This window comes from Lutra lutra, chromosome 5 (assembly GCF_902655055.1).
Source record: "Lutra lutra chromosome 5, mLutLut1.2, whole genome shotgun sequence".
Classification (NCBI taxonomy): Eukaryota; Metazoa; Chordata; class Mammalia; order Carnivora; family Mustelidae; genus Lutra; species Lutra lutra.
In genome coordinates this window covers 28632151-28649363 of record NC_062282.1, presented here as the reverse complement: position 1 = coordinate 28649363, position 17213 = coordinate 28632151, and the positions used below count along the sequence as shown (strand labels likewise).

Here is a 17213-nt window from a genome sequence, read left to right as displayed (position 1 = left end):
CTCTGATGGCTAGTGATGATGAACATTTTTTCATGTGTCTGATATTGGCTGGCAAGATCTTAACCACACTGAACTTTCTCCAAGAGCACATGTATGACACTGCTTTGAGGACAACTTCCTTTTACAGAGATTCATTGTGCACACTCATTCAAGACACAAGCATTCACACAGGAGCTCACAAAGAGGGTTGTGTTGCTGTTCTACAGAAAGCACAAGCTATGGGAGTTGGAGCAAGATGATAGAGGAGGAGGGGGACCCTATTTCAACCAGTTCCCTGAATTGAGCTGTATATCTACCAGACCACTCTGAACAGCCACGAAATCAGTCTGAGATGTAAGAAGATATATCCAGATCTCTACAAATAGAATCTCTCTGGAGGTTGGTTTTGAGGTATGAAGCTGGGAGCCATGACTCTACAGGCAAATACTGGAAGATAAATGGAAGGTGGAGGGAATCTCTGGGACCTTGCACCACCAGAGCACAAAAGCCTCCCATTCTGGGGACTGAGGACAGACTCACAGACCCACAGCAAAAGGGAAAGGTCTTTAGGGCATCCCCCTAGACTGAAACCTGGAACTTCAGGGTTTGAGTGACCTGGGATCATGACCTGAGCTGAAGGCAGAGGCTTTAACCCACTGAGGCACCCAGGCACCCCAGCACTTGACTTTTTAAAGTTAATGGAACAACTGGGAATTCAATGCAGTGATTTACTAAGGAGAGGAGATATCATGGATTCCTTAAAGTATGAGAAGTTTGACCTATTATTTGCTGAAGCATTTGACTTCTGTTCTTTCCTGGTTGCTGACAAGCTTCGGAAGCCATTTGTGACAATTCTTCCCACCCCATTTGCCAGTATGGACTTTGGGCAACCAATCCCTGTGTCTTATGTTCCAGCATTCCATTCCTTGCATCTGACCACATGGACTTCTGGGGCAGAATGAAGAATTTTCTGATGCTCTTTGATTTCTTCATGAGGCAATGGCAAATCCAATCTGCATTTGACAGCACCATTAAGGAACATTTCCCAGAAGGTTCTAGGCCCGTTTTGTCTCATCTTCTAAGGAAAGCAGAGCTGTGGTTTGTTAACTCTGACTTTGCCCTTGAATTTACTCAGCCCCTGTTACCCAGCATTGTGTATGTTGGAGGCTTAATGGTGAGATCTGTTAAAGCAGTACCACAAGTAAGTGAAATCTTTATGCTCAATATGGACTTATGCAAAGCTTTTCAGTGCAGAGTTGTTGACTCCTCTGCCAATGGGAACTGGGAGTAAAGTAGGATGAGATAACAAAACACCTAGGATGTACCTTTTTATTTTAATTTGATTTAATTTAAATCAATTTCATTTAAATTTTTATTCCATTCTGTTATTTTATACTTTATTTTACTGTGGTAAGAATGGCAATATGGGATCCACCTTCCTAGCACATTTTTTTAAAGATTTATTTATTTATATATTTGACAGGCAGAGATCACAAGTATGCAGAGAGGCAGCCAGAGAGAGAGAGATGGGTAGGCGGGGGAGCAGGCTCCCCGCTGAGCAGAGAGCCCGATGCAGGGCTCAATCCCAGGACCCTGGGATCATGACCTGAGCCAAAGGCAGGGGCTTTAACCCACTGAGCCACCCAGGTGCCCCGACTAACAGATTTTTAACATATACCACATAATTATTGACTATAGGTACCATGTTGTGCCTTAGATCTCTATATCTTATTCATTTCACTTAACTGTAACTCTTCCTCCTTTGAATAGTAATTACCAATTACCTACTTCCCCCAACCCCTGGAAATTAATGAGTACTTTTTTTTTTTACATAGGTAAATTAAAAAAAATAATTTTTTAAAATTTCTTTTCAATGTTCCAGACTTCATTGTTTATGCACCACACCCAGTGCTCCATGCAATATGTGCCCTCCATAATACCCATCACCAGGCTCACCCAACCTGCCACTCCCCTCCAAAACCCTCAGTTTGTTTCTAAGAGTCTACAGTCTTTCATAGTTCATCTCTCCCTCCAATTTCTCAACTCACTTCTTTCCATTTCCCCATGTCCTCCATGCTATTCCTTATGCTCCACAAATAAGCAATACCATATGATAATTGACTCTCTCTGCTTGACTTATTTCACTCAGCATAATCTCTTCTAGTCCTGTCCATGTTGATACAAAAGTTGGGTATTCATCCTTCCTGATGGAGGCATAATACTCCATAGTGTATATGGACCATATCTTCTTTATCCATTCGTCCGTTGAAGGGCATCTTGGTTCTTTCCACAGGTTGGCAACTGTGGCCATTACTGTTATGAACATTGGGGTACAGATGGCCCTTCTTTTCGCTACCATCTGTATCTTTGGGGTAAATACCCAGTAGTGCAATTGCAGGGTCATAGGGAAGCTCTATTATTAAGTTCTTAAGGAATCTCCACACTGTTTTCAAAAGTGGCTGCACCGACTTGGATTCCCACCAACAGTGTAAGAGGGTTCCCCTTTCTCCACATCCTCTCCAACACTTGTTGTTTACTGTCTTGTTGATCTTGGTCATTCTAACTGGTGTAAGTAAGGTGGTATCTCAATGTGGTTGTGATTTGAATCTCCCTGATAGCTAATGATGATGAACATTTTTTCATGTGCCTGTTAGCCATTTCTATGTCTTCTTTGGAGAATTGTCTGTTCACGTCTTCTGCCCATTTTTTGACATGATTATCTGTTTTGTGTGTGTTGAGCTTGAGGAGGTCTTTATAGATCTTGGATATCAGCCCTTTGTCTGCACTGTCATTTGCAAATAGCTTCTCCCATTCTGTGGGTTGCCTCTTTGTTTTGTTGACTATTTCCTTTGCTGTGCAGAAGCTTTTGATCTTCATGAAGTCCTAAAAATTCATTTTCGCTTTTTTTTCCTTTGCCTTTGGAGACATATCTTGAAAGAAGTTGTTGTGGATGATGTCAAAGAGGTTACTGCCTATATTCTCCTCTAGGATTCTGATGGACTCCTGTCTCATGTTGAGGTCTTTTATCCATTTCAAGTTTATCTTTGTGTATGGTGTAAGAGAATGGTCAAGTTTCAGTCTTCTACACATAGCTGTCCATTTTCCCAACACCATTTATTGAACACTTTTTTCCACTGTATACTTTTTTCCTGCTTTGTCAAAGATAATTTGACCATAGAGTTGAGGGTCCATATCTGGCCTTTGTACTCTGTTCCACTGGTCTATGTGTCTGTTTTTGTGCCAGTACCATGCTGTCTTGGTGATCACAGATTTGTAGTAAAGCTTGAAATCAGGCAACGTGATGCCCCCAGTTTTGTTTTTCTTTTTCAACATTTCCTTAGCAATTCGTGGTCTCTTCTGGTTCCATACAAATTTTAGGATTTTTGCTCCAGTTCTTTGAAAAATGCCAGTGGAATTTTGATCGGAGTGGCATTGAAAGTATAGATTGCTCTAGGCAGTATAGACATTTTAACAATGTTTATTCTTCTGATCTATGAGCATGGAATGGTCTCCCATCTTTTTGTGTCTTCTTCAATTTCTTTCATGAGTGTTCTGTAGTTCCTTGAGTACAGATTCTTTACCTCTTTGGTTAGGTTTATTCCCAGGTATCTTATTGTTCTTGGTGCTATAGTAAATGGAATTGATTCTCTAAATTCCCTTTTTCTATTTTAGCATATAAAAAAGCAACTGATTTCTGTACATTGACTTTGTTTCCTGCCACATTACTGAGTTGTTGTATGAGTTCTAGTAGTTTGGGGTTGGAATCTTTTGGGTTTTCCATATACAGTATCATGTCATCTGTGAAGAGAGAGAGCTTGACTTCTTCACTGCTAATCTGAATATCTTTTTTTTCTCTTTATTGTCTGATTGCTGTTACCAGGACTTCATAGTATTAGAAGTGGCAAGAGTGTGCATGCTTGTCGTGTTCCTCATCTTAAAGGGAAGGCTGTCAGCTTTCCCCATTGAGGATGATATTCACTGTGGGTTTTTCATAGTTAGATTTAATGAAGTTGAGGAATGTTTCCTCTATCCTTATACTTTGAATCATTTTAACCAGGAATGGATGCTGTAGTTTGTCAAATGCTTTTTCTGCATCAATTGAGAGGACCATGTAGTTTTTCTCTCTTGATTCTATGAATTTGAGTTTTAGATACTTCATATAATTAAAATCACGTAATATTTGTTTATGTCACTTAGCATAATGTCATCAAAATTCATACATGTTTTCATATATTGTAAAATTTCCTTCTTTTCTTTTAAGATTTTTTATTTACTTATTTCACAGAGAGAGAGAAGATTGAGCACATGAATTGGGGGAGAGGCAGAGGGGCTCAATCTCAAGACCCTGGGACCATGACCTGAGCTGAAGGCAGACACTTAACCAACTGAGCCATCCAGGTGTTGCATAAAATGTCTTTCTTTTAAAGGGGAAAATAATATTCCTGTGTGTTTATCTATCTCTACATGATAACTTTTTACCTGTTCATCTTTTGATGGATATTTTGGTTGTATCCACGTCTCAGCTATTATGAATCCTGCTTTAATTAATATGGGAGTGCAGCAATCTTTTTGAGATCCTGATTTTTTTCTTGGCTATATACACAGAAATCAGATTGATGAATCATTAGGTGGTTGTATTTGTAATTTTTTGAGGAATCACTACGCTGTTTGCCACAGTGGCTATACCACTTTGCATTTCCAGCTATTAGTTGGAAACTAGTATATAAATGTTGCAACTTCTTCATGTCTTCAACACTTGTCTTTCTGCTTTTTGGTAATAGCTGTACTGACAGGTATGAAGAGATACCTTATTGTGGTTTTAATTTGTGTTTCCCAGATTACTAGTGCTTTTTGATCTTTTTTTTTATGTATCTGTTGGCTGTTTGTATTTTGTCTTTGGATAAGTGTAATTTCAGTACTTAGCCCATTTTTTAATCGGGTTATAGGAATTTTTCTTTTTTTTCTTTTTTTTAAATGGTTGCTGTTTACAGTTATTATACCCTTTTTGCCCTTTTTCCATGTTTTATTTTTTATTTTATTTTTTTATTTTTATTTTTTTTAAAGATTTTATTTATTTATTTGACAGAGAGAGATCACAAGCAGGCAGAGAGGCAGGCAGAGGGAGAGAGAGAGAGAGGGAAGCAGGCTCCCTGCTGAGCAGAGAGCCCGATGCGGGGCTCGATCCCAGGACCCCGAGATCATGACCTGAGCTGAAGGCAGCGGCTTAACCCACTGAGCCACCCAGGTGCCCCGGAATTTTTCTTTTTTTTTATTTTTTGCTATTGACTTGTAGTCCTCTCTGTATATTTTGGAGATTAACCTTTTATCAGGTATATTGTTTTTAATACTTTCTCTAGGTTGTATTAATGTATTAAAGCATAATAATAATAATTAATGTATTATTCTCTAGGTTGTATTCTCTAAATTGTCTTTTTAGTCTATATAGAGCTTTTTGGTTTGATGTAGTCCCACTTGTTTATTTTTGGTTTTGTTGCCTGTCCATGGTCCTATATCACTGAAATCATTGCCAAGACCAAAACTATGAAATTTTCCCCCCATGTTTTCTTCTAAGAGCTTTGTAGTTCAGGTCTTATTTTTAATTCTTTCATCAATTTTGAAATTTTGTATGATGTAAAGGTTCAACTTTATTCTTGTTTATGTGGCTATCCACCTGCTGGAATTCTGATGAGAGGGTATTTTCAAAACTATTTGCCAGCTCTGGTAAATTTGTTTAACCTTTGCCTTGGGTGCACTACACTTTCATTTAGTTTCTGGATTTCTTACAATGGGAATTTGACCATGAAATTTTGCCAAATTGGTGTGTTTTCAAGGAGAAGGAATATCCAGGGATTCCTACACTGCCACCTTGCTGACTCCAGGACCTACTTTTAAGGAAGCCCTTCCTGTAAGGGTAATGGAAGTATTGTTAGGTCCTACATGACCCTGTTATTGTGAACCTCCTTGAAGAACTCTTAAGCTCTTCCTATTCCTTACCCTGGCCCTACCCTTGCTGGTAAAAATGCTTTAATATGTTGATATTTTAATTTTAATTTTTTTGATCACATGCATAATAATTATGAAGTGAGAGGCTACTGCATGAAAGGACTTTTAAGGAGATTGGTTATCCATGATGAAATATATTTTAAAGAGAGAAAGAGAGAGAGATAGAGACATAGAGGCCACTGGGTGGCTCAGTTGGTTAAGCATCTGCCTTCAGTTCAGTTCACTATTTCAGGGCCTTGGGATGAAGTCTGCATTGGGCTTCCAGCTCAGTGGGGAGTCTACTTCTCCCTCTTCCCTTCCCCCTCCTCATGATCTCTCTCTCACTCTCTGTCTCTCTCAGATAAATACATAAAATCTTAAAAAACAAAAGAGGCATAGTATAACAAGGCAGGACTGGGTGCAACTTTCAGCAAGACCTGCAGGCATCATCTCCAATGGCTTCTTCCTGTAGAGCCCCCATTCCTGACTCAGTCTAAATTTTCTGATTTGATTGGTCTGGGATTGGGGCTAGGTATTATAAGTTTTAAATGCTACTCAGGTGGTCTGAATGCAGAGCCTGAACTCAAGAACCACTGCTCTAGAAGTTATCAAAATGAAGTAGAGCTGAGATTAGTGGCTGCCTGTTGCCTGTAGGTACTAGGTTGTTATTATATGGAATTTACTTCATAGATTGTATATCATGCCACCTTGAGGGAACAGTGATGGTCTCCAATTTTATAAATGAGAGGACAGACATTCAGGTGATATATATATATATATATATGGTACTGGGGGGGGAATATATATATATATATATATATATATTCCCCCCCCCCCCAGTACCATTCATCTCAGAGCACTAAAGCCTAGATCTGGACTGGGCTTTCTAGGCACCAAGTTCTCCACCCTTCTTATGCTAGCCTTGTATTGAGGGAACAGAAAAAGCTGGGGAATGATTCATGGGCAAAATGGACTTTGGTTCATGGTGGCATTTTCAAAGAAATGGAACTGGGGAGGAAGACACAGCAGGTTGAGAGAATAGGAGGTCCAATGTGTGGAGGTATAAGTGAGATGGCTATGAGGCTGGGTTCCTTCAGTGACACTGGCCACATTAGAGTAGTGGAAGATTCAGTTGAACAAATAAGACCAGGACAAAACACAGGTCTTATCTGACATGATGGTGAGTTAGGTCTTGGAACTGACACAGGAATTATTAAGGTGGAGAATAATGGAAGTTAGAGTGTGTAATCCGTGAGACAGCAAATACTTGTGTAATTTCTCTTCTCTCCTTTCCTATTTTTTTTTTTTTTGTATTTACTGTGACCAAATATACATAGTATAAAATTTACCACTTTAACCACGTGAAGAGTACAGTTTGGGGTCATTAAGAACTTCCATACTGTTGGCAACCATCACCGCATCTCCAGAACATTTTCTTCTTTCCCAACTGAAACTTCATACCCACTCAACCATGACTCCTTATTTCCTCTCTGCCTCCAGACCCTGGCAACCACTGTTCTCCTTTTGTCATATGAATTTGACTACTATAGGTACCTTATATATGTGGAATCATACAATGTTTATTCTTCTGTGATGGCTTATTTCACTTTACATAATGTCTTCAAGATTCAATCATATAGCATGTGTCCAAATTTCTTTCCTTTTTAGGTTGAGTAATATTTCATTGTATGTATGTACCACATTTGTTTATCTATTCATCTATCCAAGGCACTTGGGTTACTTTCAATATTGGCTATTGTGAATAATGCTGCTATGTTCATTAACAGTAATGTAAAATATTTGTTTGAGTCCCTGCTTTTAATTCTTTTGGGAATATACTGAGAAATGGAATTTCTGGGTTGTATGACAATTATATATTTAATTTTTGAGGAACTGCTATATAGTCCTTTAGAGTGACTGTCCCAGTTTACATTTCTATCAACAATGCATAAGAGTTCCAACTTTTCCATATTTTCATAAATACTTGTCATTTTCTGTTTGTGTGTGTGTGTTTTAATTTTGTTTTTAGTCCTCTTAATGAGTGGGAAGTATAGTCTCACTGTGATTAGATTAGAATTTCCCTGATTAGTGATGTTCACCATTTCATAAGCTTATTGGCTTTTTATATGTCTTCTTGGAGAAATATCCAAGTCTTTGCTCATTTTGAGTTATGGTTTTATCCAGTTTTCAACATCATTTGTTGATAATACTGTCTTTTACATCATCAGTGGTCTCGGCACATTTGTCATAAGTTATTTGACCAAATATATAAGGGTGTATTTCTGGGATAGCTTTTTTATTTATTGATGTATCTATCTATCTTTATACCAGTCACACATTATTTTGATAATTGGATTATTGTTGTTTTTTAGTAAGTTTGGAAATCTGGAAAAGTGAGACCTCCAACTTTTCTTTTTTCCCCAAGATGTTTTGGGTACTCAGGTTCTTTTGAAATTCCATATGAATTTTAGGATAACTTTTCTATTTCTGCAACAAAATATTGTTTGCTATTGATAAAGATTGCATGTATCTGTAGATCACTTTGGTTTGTATTGACATCTTTATAAAGCATTAAGTCTTCAAACTCATGAAACCTGGACTTCTTTCCATTTATTTATGTCTTTTTAATTTTTTTGACAATATCTTATAGTTTTCAATGTAAAATCTTTCATTTCTTTGGTTAAGTTTATTCCTAAGTATTTTATTTTTGGAGTACATTATAAATAGAATTGTTTTACTCATTTCCTTCTTGAAATGTTCATTATTAATATACAGTATTGCAATTCATATTTGTGAGCTTTTTTTTGGTGTTTTTGGTACTTTTCATTACTGTTTATCAGTTCTGACAGGGTTTTTTGTTGTGTTTGTAATTGTTACATATAATATGGTGTTACATATAATATCTACATGTAATATTATCTTGTATGCCATTATTTTCTTAAGCAATTGTGCTTCTTTCTCTCTCTCTTCTCTTGTGATCTTCATAACATATACATTAATCCATATGATGGGGTCCTATGAGTCCCTAGACTCCTTTCCATTTTCTGGATACTTTCTCCATTTTGCTTCTTATATTTGATGCTTTAAATGCCCTGTCTTCAAGCTGAGTACATCTTTCTTTGGTTTGTTTAGGCCTGCTGTTGAAATATCCTACTGAATTTTTCAATTTAATTATTGTATTTTTCACCTCCATATTTCCTTTGCTCTTTTTAAAAAAATTCTGCACTTCTTGATATTATCAGTTTTATTCATATATTGTCTTCCTGATTTTCTTTAGATCTTTGTCCACATTTTTCTTTAGTTTTTTGAACATATTTAGTCAACTTTGTAAGTCTTTGTTTAGTAAACCCAATTTCTGTGTGTCCTCAAGGTGGGGTTTCTGGAGATTTATTTTCTTCCTTTGGATGACTTGTTTCTGTCTTTTTTTGGTGATCTTTTATAGAAAATTGGGCATTTGGAAGAACAGTCACCTCAGCCAGTGTTTGCAGACTGCCATGAAAGAACTTTACTAATTAGTGGGGGATGTTATGAGTTTTTGGAAGAGCCAGGGGCAAAGGATTAAAGTCTCTCAGATATTTTTGGGTATTTGTCTTGTCTAGGACATTTATTTGCATTTACTTATTTATGTGCATTTAATTAATTAATTAATCTATTTATTTATTCAACTCTGATTCTTCCTGCATACTTGACTAATTTTAATGTCTTATGTTCCCAGAGACTCTCACTCAGATTCTGTTCAGGGCTTTAGGTATCCTATTTTATTTTTTACCCATATCTCTTGCCCCAAGACTCTAAGTTCTGTGGAATTGTGTATGTTTTAAATGCCATGGTGCCACTATTACTATTACCTTACCAGAGTACTGCCTGCCTGATATCTGGACTATATTGCCATTCCAAGTTTGGTGAGACAGAAACTTGCCACTTGGGAGCCCACAGAGTGGTTGTAATGTTGCAAATTTTTTCTGTTCTTCTGCTGCTGGGGAAGGCAAGGCCAGCACGGCTGCCTCTGGACTGTGATGTGCCTCTCTAAGAAGAGGGTAGGACAAGGGAGAGTAAGAATGCCATAGAAAGTTCCAGCATTTTGAGTGTGTTTTTTGTTCCTCGATGGGCATATGTGGTTTCTGTATATACTGTTTCCCCAAGGCCTATAAAGTTATGAAGTCAGTCTTTAGTTCTTTTTGTTTTAAATGTTTCTGTGAGAAAATGAGAGCCTTCACTTTCTTATCCTGACATCATATTCTGCCTTTTCTAATTTTAAGTAATAAATTTACATTGATCATTATAATTGTAAAAGGGCAACGAAACTGTTTTAAGTGGTTCTTTGGAGTAGTAATTTTTAGAGTATTGTGCTGTATGGAGTCATGTAAAGCCCGAGTGGAACAATGGGGTAGAGGTTGGGATCTGGAAACACCTAAAAATACAAAGGAAAGAAGAAAAATGTTTTAAAGAATTGAGAAAACTGAATGAAAGCTAGGGTTTGGTAATTACTTTTTAGATACAAAACCTATGACATGTTCTAGAAGAGAGTTGGTAAATGGGCTAAATTGAAATTAAAATTTCTGTTCTGAGAAAGACAGTCTTAAGGGAATAAAAGTAGGAAACTCAAACCAAAAGTAAACATTTGTAGAAGAAGTATCTGATAAAGACTATTATAAGAAATACACAACCATATACACAAAATATACAAAAAACTCTTAAAACTCAATAATAATAAAAAACCCCAATCAAAAATTTTAAAATGGTTAAACCTTCCCAGACCCCTCAACAAAGAGGACAGACAGATAGCTAATAAGCATATGAAGGAGACAATAATAGAAACATTTCCCCATCATCTACCTTAGCTTCCAGAAGGCATGCTGCCCCCAACTGGGCCAGGATAGCAACTGGCATTCTCCCAGGCACTAGCACCTCTGGTCTGGCATTGGAACACTCCAAAATGACCATACTTCCCCACACCTAGAATGAGGGATGAGGATAACCCTGGGACCATGTTTTCTTTCTTTCTTTTTTTTTTTTTTAATTTCTTTTCAGCATAACAGTATTCATTGTTTTTGCACCACAGCCAGTGCTCCATGCAATATGTGCCCTCCTTAATACCCACCACCTGGCTCCCCCAACCTCCCACCCCCTGCCCCTTCAAAACCCTCAGGTTGTTTTTCAGAGTCCATAGTCTCTCATGGTTCACCTCCCCTTCCAATTTCCCTCAGCTCCCTTCTCCTCTCCAACTCCCCATGTCCTCCATGTTATTTGTCATGCTCCACAAATAAGTGAAACCATATGATAATTGACTCTCTCTGCTTGACTTATTTTACTCAGCATAATCTCTTCCAGTCCCGTCCATGTTGCTACAAAAGTTGGGTATTCATCCTTTCTGATGGAGGCATAATACTCCATAGTGTATATGGACCATATCTTCTTTATCCATTCGTCCGTTGAAGGGCATCTTCATTCTTTCCACAGGTTGGCAACTGTGGCCATTGCTGCTATAAACATTGGGGTACAGATGGCCCTTCTTTTCACTACATCTGTATCTTTGGGGTAAATACCCAGTAGTGCAATTGCAGGCTCATAGGGAAGCTCTATTTTTAATTTCTTGAGGAATCTCCACACTGTTTTCCAAAGTGGCTGCACCAACTTGCATTCCCACCAACAGTGTAAGAGGGTTCCCCTTTTTCCACATCCTTTCCAACACACGTTGTTTCCTGTCTTGCTATTTTTGGCCATTCTAACTGGTGTAAGGTGGTATCTCAATGTGGTTTTGATTTGAATCTCCCTGATGGCTAGTGATGATGAATATTTTTTCATGTGTCTGATAGCCATTTGTATGTCTTCATTGGAGAAGTGTCTGTTCATATCTTCTGCCCATTTTTTGTTATGATTATCTGTTTTGTGTGTGTTGAGTTTGAGAAGTTCTTTATAGATCCTGGATATCAACCTTTTGTCCGTACTGTCATTTGCAAATATCTTCTCCCATTCCATGGATTGCCTCTTTGTTTTGTTGACTGTTTCCTTTGCTGTGAAGAAGCTTTTGATCTTGATGAAGTCGCAAAAGTTCATCTTTGCTTTTGTTTCCTTTGCCTTTGGAGACATATCTTGAAAGAAGTTGCTGTGGCTGATATCAAAGAGGTTACTGCCTGTGTTCTCCTCTAGGATTCTGATGGATTCCTGTCTCATGATGAGGTCTTTTATCCATTTCAAGTTTATCTTTGTGTACGGTGTAGAGAATGGTCGAGTTTCATTCTTCTACATATAGCTGTCCAATTTTCCCAGCACCATTTATTGAAGAGACTGTCTTTTGTCCACTGTATATGTTTTCCTGCTTTGTCGAAGATTAATTGACCATAGAGTTGAGCGTCCATATCTGGGCTCTCTACTCTGTTCCACTGGTCTATGTGTCTGTTTTTATGCCAGTACCTTGCTGTCTTGGTGACCACAGCTTTGTAGTAAAGCTTGAAATCAGGTAATGTGATGCCACCAGTTTTATTTTTGTTTTTCAACATTTCCTTAGCAATTCGGGGTCTCTTCTGATTCCATACAAATTTTAGGATTATTTGCTCCAGCTCTTTGAAAAATACTGGTGAAATTTTGATCAGAATGGCATTAAAAGTATAGATTGCTCTAGGTAGTATAGACATTTAAACAATGTTTATTCTTCTGATCCAAGAGCATGGAATGGTCTTCCATCTTTTTGTGTCTTCTTCAATTTCTTTCATGAGTGTTCTGTAGTTCCTCGAGTACAGATCTTTTACCTCTTTGGTTAGGTTTATTCCCACGTATCTTATGGTTCTTGATGCTATAGTAAATGGAATCGATTCTCTAATTTGGGACCATGTTTTCAATGAAGAGATTCCTACCACCTCCACTTTCCTTTGCTATAAAACACTGTTATACACACAAGTCCTAGATCTAGATGTTGGTGCTATAGTATGCTTTGAGTGCCTCAAGGGCAACTTGGACTATTGTAGTAGTGGCTGGACACCTACAGCTGTCTTCACATTCATTTGTGATTATTGAAAGTGTTTATATGGTAGGATGTGTCCTGAGATCTCAGAGAAATGACTTCAAGTCCACCAGACAATGGATATGAGCAGAGTGCAGAGGACACTGAGCTGTCCAGGAGCTAGGAGAACCTAGTGAGCTCTAGGCACTGACAGGAAGATGTATTCAGTAAATAGTTGACTTTCATTTCAAAGCATCCAGGCTTTAATGAACAACTGTGTTAATCTCCTTTCCTTTCTTACTTCTCTCTAGGAGTGTGAGAATTTCGTTGCCGTGTATGGAGACTGGTTTTGTCCTTGTGGCCCTGGGCTCCATTGTGAACAGCTATCAGTCCCAGGAAGTTCTCAGGGAGATGAAGAGTGCCTTTGCTCATCTGTCCCAAGGGGTGATATGGAAGTATAATCCTTCTTGTTGGCCCAAAGAAGTCAAATTGGCAGCAAATGTGAAAGTCGTGGACTGGCTTCCTCAGAATGACCTCTTGGGTGAGGAGTGCCTGGATCTTCTTTTCTCTTTCTATTTATGTATATTTAGGTTTCCACTGGGCAACCCCACCAGCATGAGAAAGGCCATCTTGTAGCTAAAGGTAATCTTTAGAGGACAGGAATGGAGCAGCCAGCTGGAGTTCTTGGGAAATCAGGCTCTGCTTCCCAAATGGCTTCAGCTGCCATGTTTTCTTCTTCCTTTCTATTCCAGTCCTGATTCTTGCCACCAGAAGCAATATTTTCATTAGGTTATTTGGAATTTATCATATTTGGCACAGACCAAGGTTGTCCAGACACAATCAAAGACAGTTCGCGGACTCTGGGAATACATTTGGGGTTCTTGTTGCCACTGTTGTTCCTAGACTGTTGAGTCCCTGGTAGGCCACATGCCATTATAGAAACACTCCAATCAATACACATTGGTTCTTCCTCTTTTTCCCAAAAAGGTATACTCACACTTTCACAAAGTTTATGTTGACAGTGTCTGAAGAATGTGCCAAACTTCTGAGTGTGAAGCTAAGTAACCTCTCAGCCAGTTATTTTGTCCATCAAATTCTCTGGTAACAGAGAACTTCTTGTACCCTAATAGGCTGTCTTTGTCCTCAGCCACTTTTTAGAACTTCCTCACTACCAAAACCACTGATTACATCAGAAGTTGATCCCCAAGATTATGGCTCACAAACATATTGAGAAGTTATGATACAGGGTTCTCCACATGGTGTAGGGAAAAAGGTTTCTAATTTTCAAAGAAACACAAATAGATTATTTTAATTAATTGATTAATTAATTAATTTTTAATTATTATGTTCAATTAGCCAGCATCTAGTACATCATTAGTTTTTGATGTAGTGTTCAATGATTCATTAGTTGCACATAAAACCCAGTACTCATGACCACATGTGCCTTCTTAATAATATGCATTACCCAGTCACAGATAGATTCTGATGCACATCCCTATTGAGAGGCAGTGTTTGACATGAACTCTTCATTATCAACACTTGTTTTACTTTTCTCTAAATAATAGTGGGGTGAGCACACAGGAACTGGATATACCTAGATGGGTGGTACATCATTGCCTACTTGAGAGGATTTCTTTCTGTCTTTTTTTTTTTTTTTAGAAAGAGAATCTTTTTTTTTAAGATTTTATTTATTTATTTGACAGATAGAGATCACAAGTAGACAGAGAGGCAGGCAGAGAGAGAGGAGGAAGCAGGCTCCCCGCCGAGCAGAGAGCCCGATGTGGGGCTCGATCCCAGGACCCTGGGATCATGACCTGAGCTGAAGGCAGAGGCCTTAACCCACTGAGCCACCCAGGCGCCCCCTTGAGAGGATTTCTTATGAAATTGAGGAGAAAGGACATACAGTGTAAGTTTGATGAATGTTATATGAGATGTGATGTTAGTGAAGGTGTTAGCCTTCATGTAAGCAGAAAGTGAATGGGCAGTGAAAGGGAGATCCTGAGACCTACAAAGTAAGAGACAGACAAGACAGAGAGAGAACACAGAGAGGGAAGCAAAGAGAGAAAAAGGATAGAAAGAAGGTTGGATGGGTGGGAGGAAGAATATGCTTACTTACACCATTCTCTGCAGATTTCCCTGGGCTCTGAGTCTTAGATGGATTGATTTAAAGGAGTCTCTGTACAAAGTCAAGGCCAGAATTTTCTATCCTGGAATATGCTCCCTTGAGTATGTCCAAAACTAAATCAGTAAATCCATTTTATCTAACATACCTTGAGATCCTTTGGTATTTTTTCCTATCCAAATACATTCCCTGGTGTTCTGAAGTTTTCACCTTGAAATACTCTGCTCTGTTCCTGATCTGCAACAGCTCACCCACAGATCTGTCTCTTTGTCACCTGTGGTGGGTTGAATAGCATAAATGGAGGCCATCCAACATGGTGTACCCATGGTGGGGATTCCTGTCCTTAGAGACCAGTCTGACAACCTGGTCCAAGTAGAAGCCAAAAGTTTGGTGTCTCCATCCAGCTAAAGCAGATCAAGATAGAGACATTGGCTCTGAAGATGAAGGAAGTCATTGAAGACGAGAGGTATGGAGTTCTCTGAGCTTGTGTTCACTTAGGCTGAATGAAGACATTAAGCAAAAAGGGCAACATATGGCTCTTTTTTTGTAATAAAAGCTGAAACTTCTGGGACATGGAATGATACCTGTGTGATGTTAACAGATGATCTATTTCCTCTGAGAACAGGACTAGGCAATTTAGGTTAGATGTTGTGAGCAATTTTTCCCTAAGTGTTATGAGGACTCTGACCTACTTACATAGGGTCTCTGAGAGATCTTATATTTGGGGGCTACTGATAATAGAATTACACTGAGCAGGAGGACACCTTCTTGTTCCCTAATATGCCATAGTGTTTCCTGCTTCAGGCCATTTGTCAGTGTTGCTCACTCAGACAACCTTTCTTTTCTTCAGAGGTCTGTCTCCTTCTTCTTCTTCTTCTTTTTTTTTTTTAAAGATTTTATTTATTTATTTGACAGGCAGAGATCACAAGTAGTCAGAGAGGCAGGCAGAGAGAGAGGAGGAAGCAGGCTCCATGCTGAGCAGAGAGCTCGATGCGGGGCTCGATTCCAGGACCCTGGGATCATGACCTGAGCTGAAGGCAGAGGCTTTAACCCACTGAGCCACCTAGGCGCCCGGTCTGTCTCCTTCTTGACAGTTGGGGTTCATCTCCAGTACCCTCTCATCAGAGAGGTGGGTGGTCTTTGTGTGACAGTCCTAAATGTGTCCCTCTCTTCCACCCTCTTCAATCATAATTCATTTTTCCTTCTTAGCACTTCTCAGGATCAGTAACTACCCCATTTCTTTCTGTTTTAATTTACTGATTGTCCCTTACACTAGAAAGTAGAGAGTTAGCTCCCCTCAACAGCCCAGTGTCTCTTGTTTTCCCCTGTGTTCTCAGGGACTATCACAGGGCCTGCCAAAAAAGTAAGTTGGGATGAATTTCTCTCAAGTAAGTCAGTAAAGGGCCCATCTTCTCTTTGGTAAATTCCCTTCTGGCACAATGATGGGAAAATCACAATGGACTGGATATCTTATTAGGGTCTCAACGACATTTATTCTGAATCCAGGGTATGTTCTATCACATGTATTCCTATATACTCTTTCCTTTAGCCTACTGTAAGTGTCCTTGTGTAGAGGCTTGTTTACAGCTCAGACACTTCTTTATAGTTTTGCCCCCTGGGTAGAGACTCATCCTTACACTTAGTCACCTTTTTTTTTTTTTTTTTAAATAAGTTAGCACTTTTAGCACTAGGCATGCATCTTTGCATGGAAGGACCAGCTTGAACTTTTCAATGGGACCCAGCTAGACTCTGACAAGTCCAGGCCAACAACTTTTCCTTGAAACAGAGTCTTTTGTGCATATGACTGAAAGTGTGTGTGTGTGTGTGTGTGTGTGTGTGTGTGTGTGTGAGATACAAGGTCTCTAAGAGTTCTGAGACCACATGAGTCATGCCCAACCTCTGTCTCTGCCAACAGGTACAAGTCAGCAGCTGTGGCTGCCAGCATCATCAGGCGCTCCCACCCCCTGACCCCACCCAGAGGCTGGTGGGCTGGATTGACCACATCATCCAGACAGGGGGTGCAGACCACCTCAAGGTCCATGGCCTGCAGCAGCCATGGCATGAGCAGTACCTGCTGGATGTCCTCTTGTTTCTGCTGGTGGTCACCCTGGGCACATTGTGGCTCTGTGGAAGCTGCCAGGCATGGTGGCCAGCTGGCTGTGTGGGTTCAGGAAGCTGAAGAAGGCCTGA

At 39.2% G+C, this 17213-nt stretch overlaps 1 pseudogene; it reads left to right on the top strand.

Annotated features, from left to right (window-relative positions):
* The first annotated feature begins 668 nt into the window (after positions 1-668).
* On the top strand, positions 669-17213 carry LOC125100595 (UDP-glucuronosyltransferase 3A1-like; annotated as a pseudogene).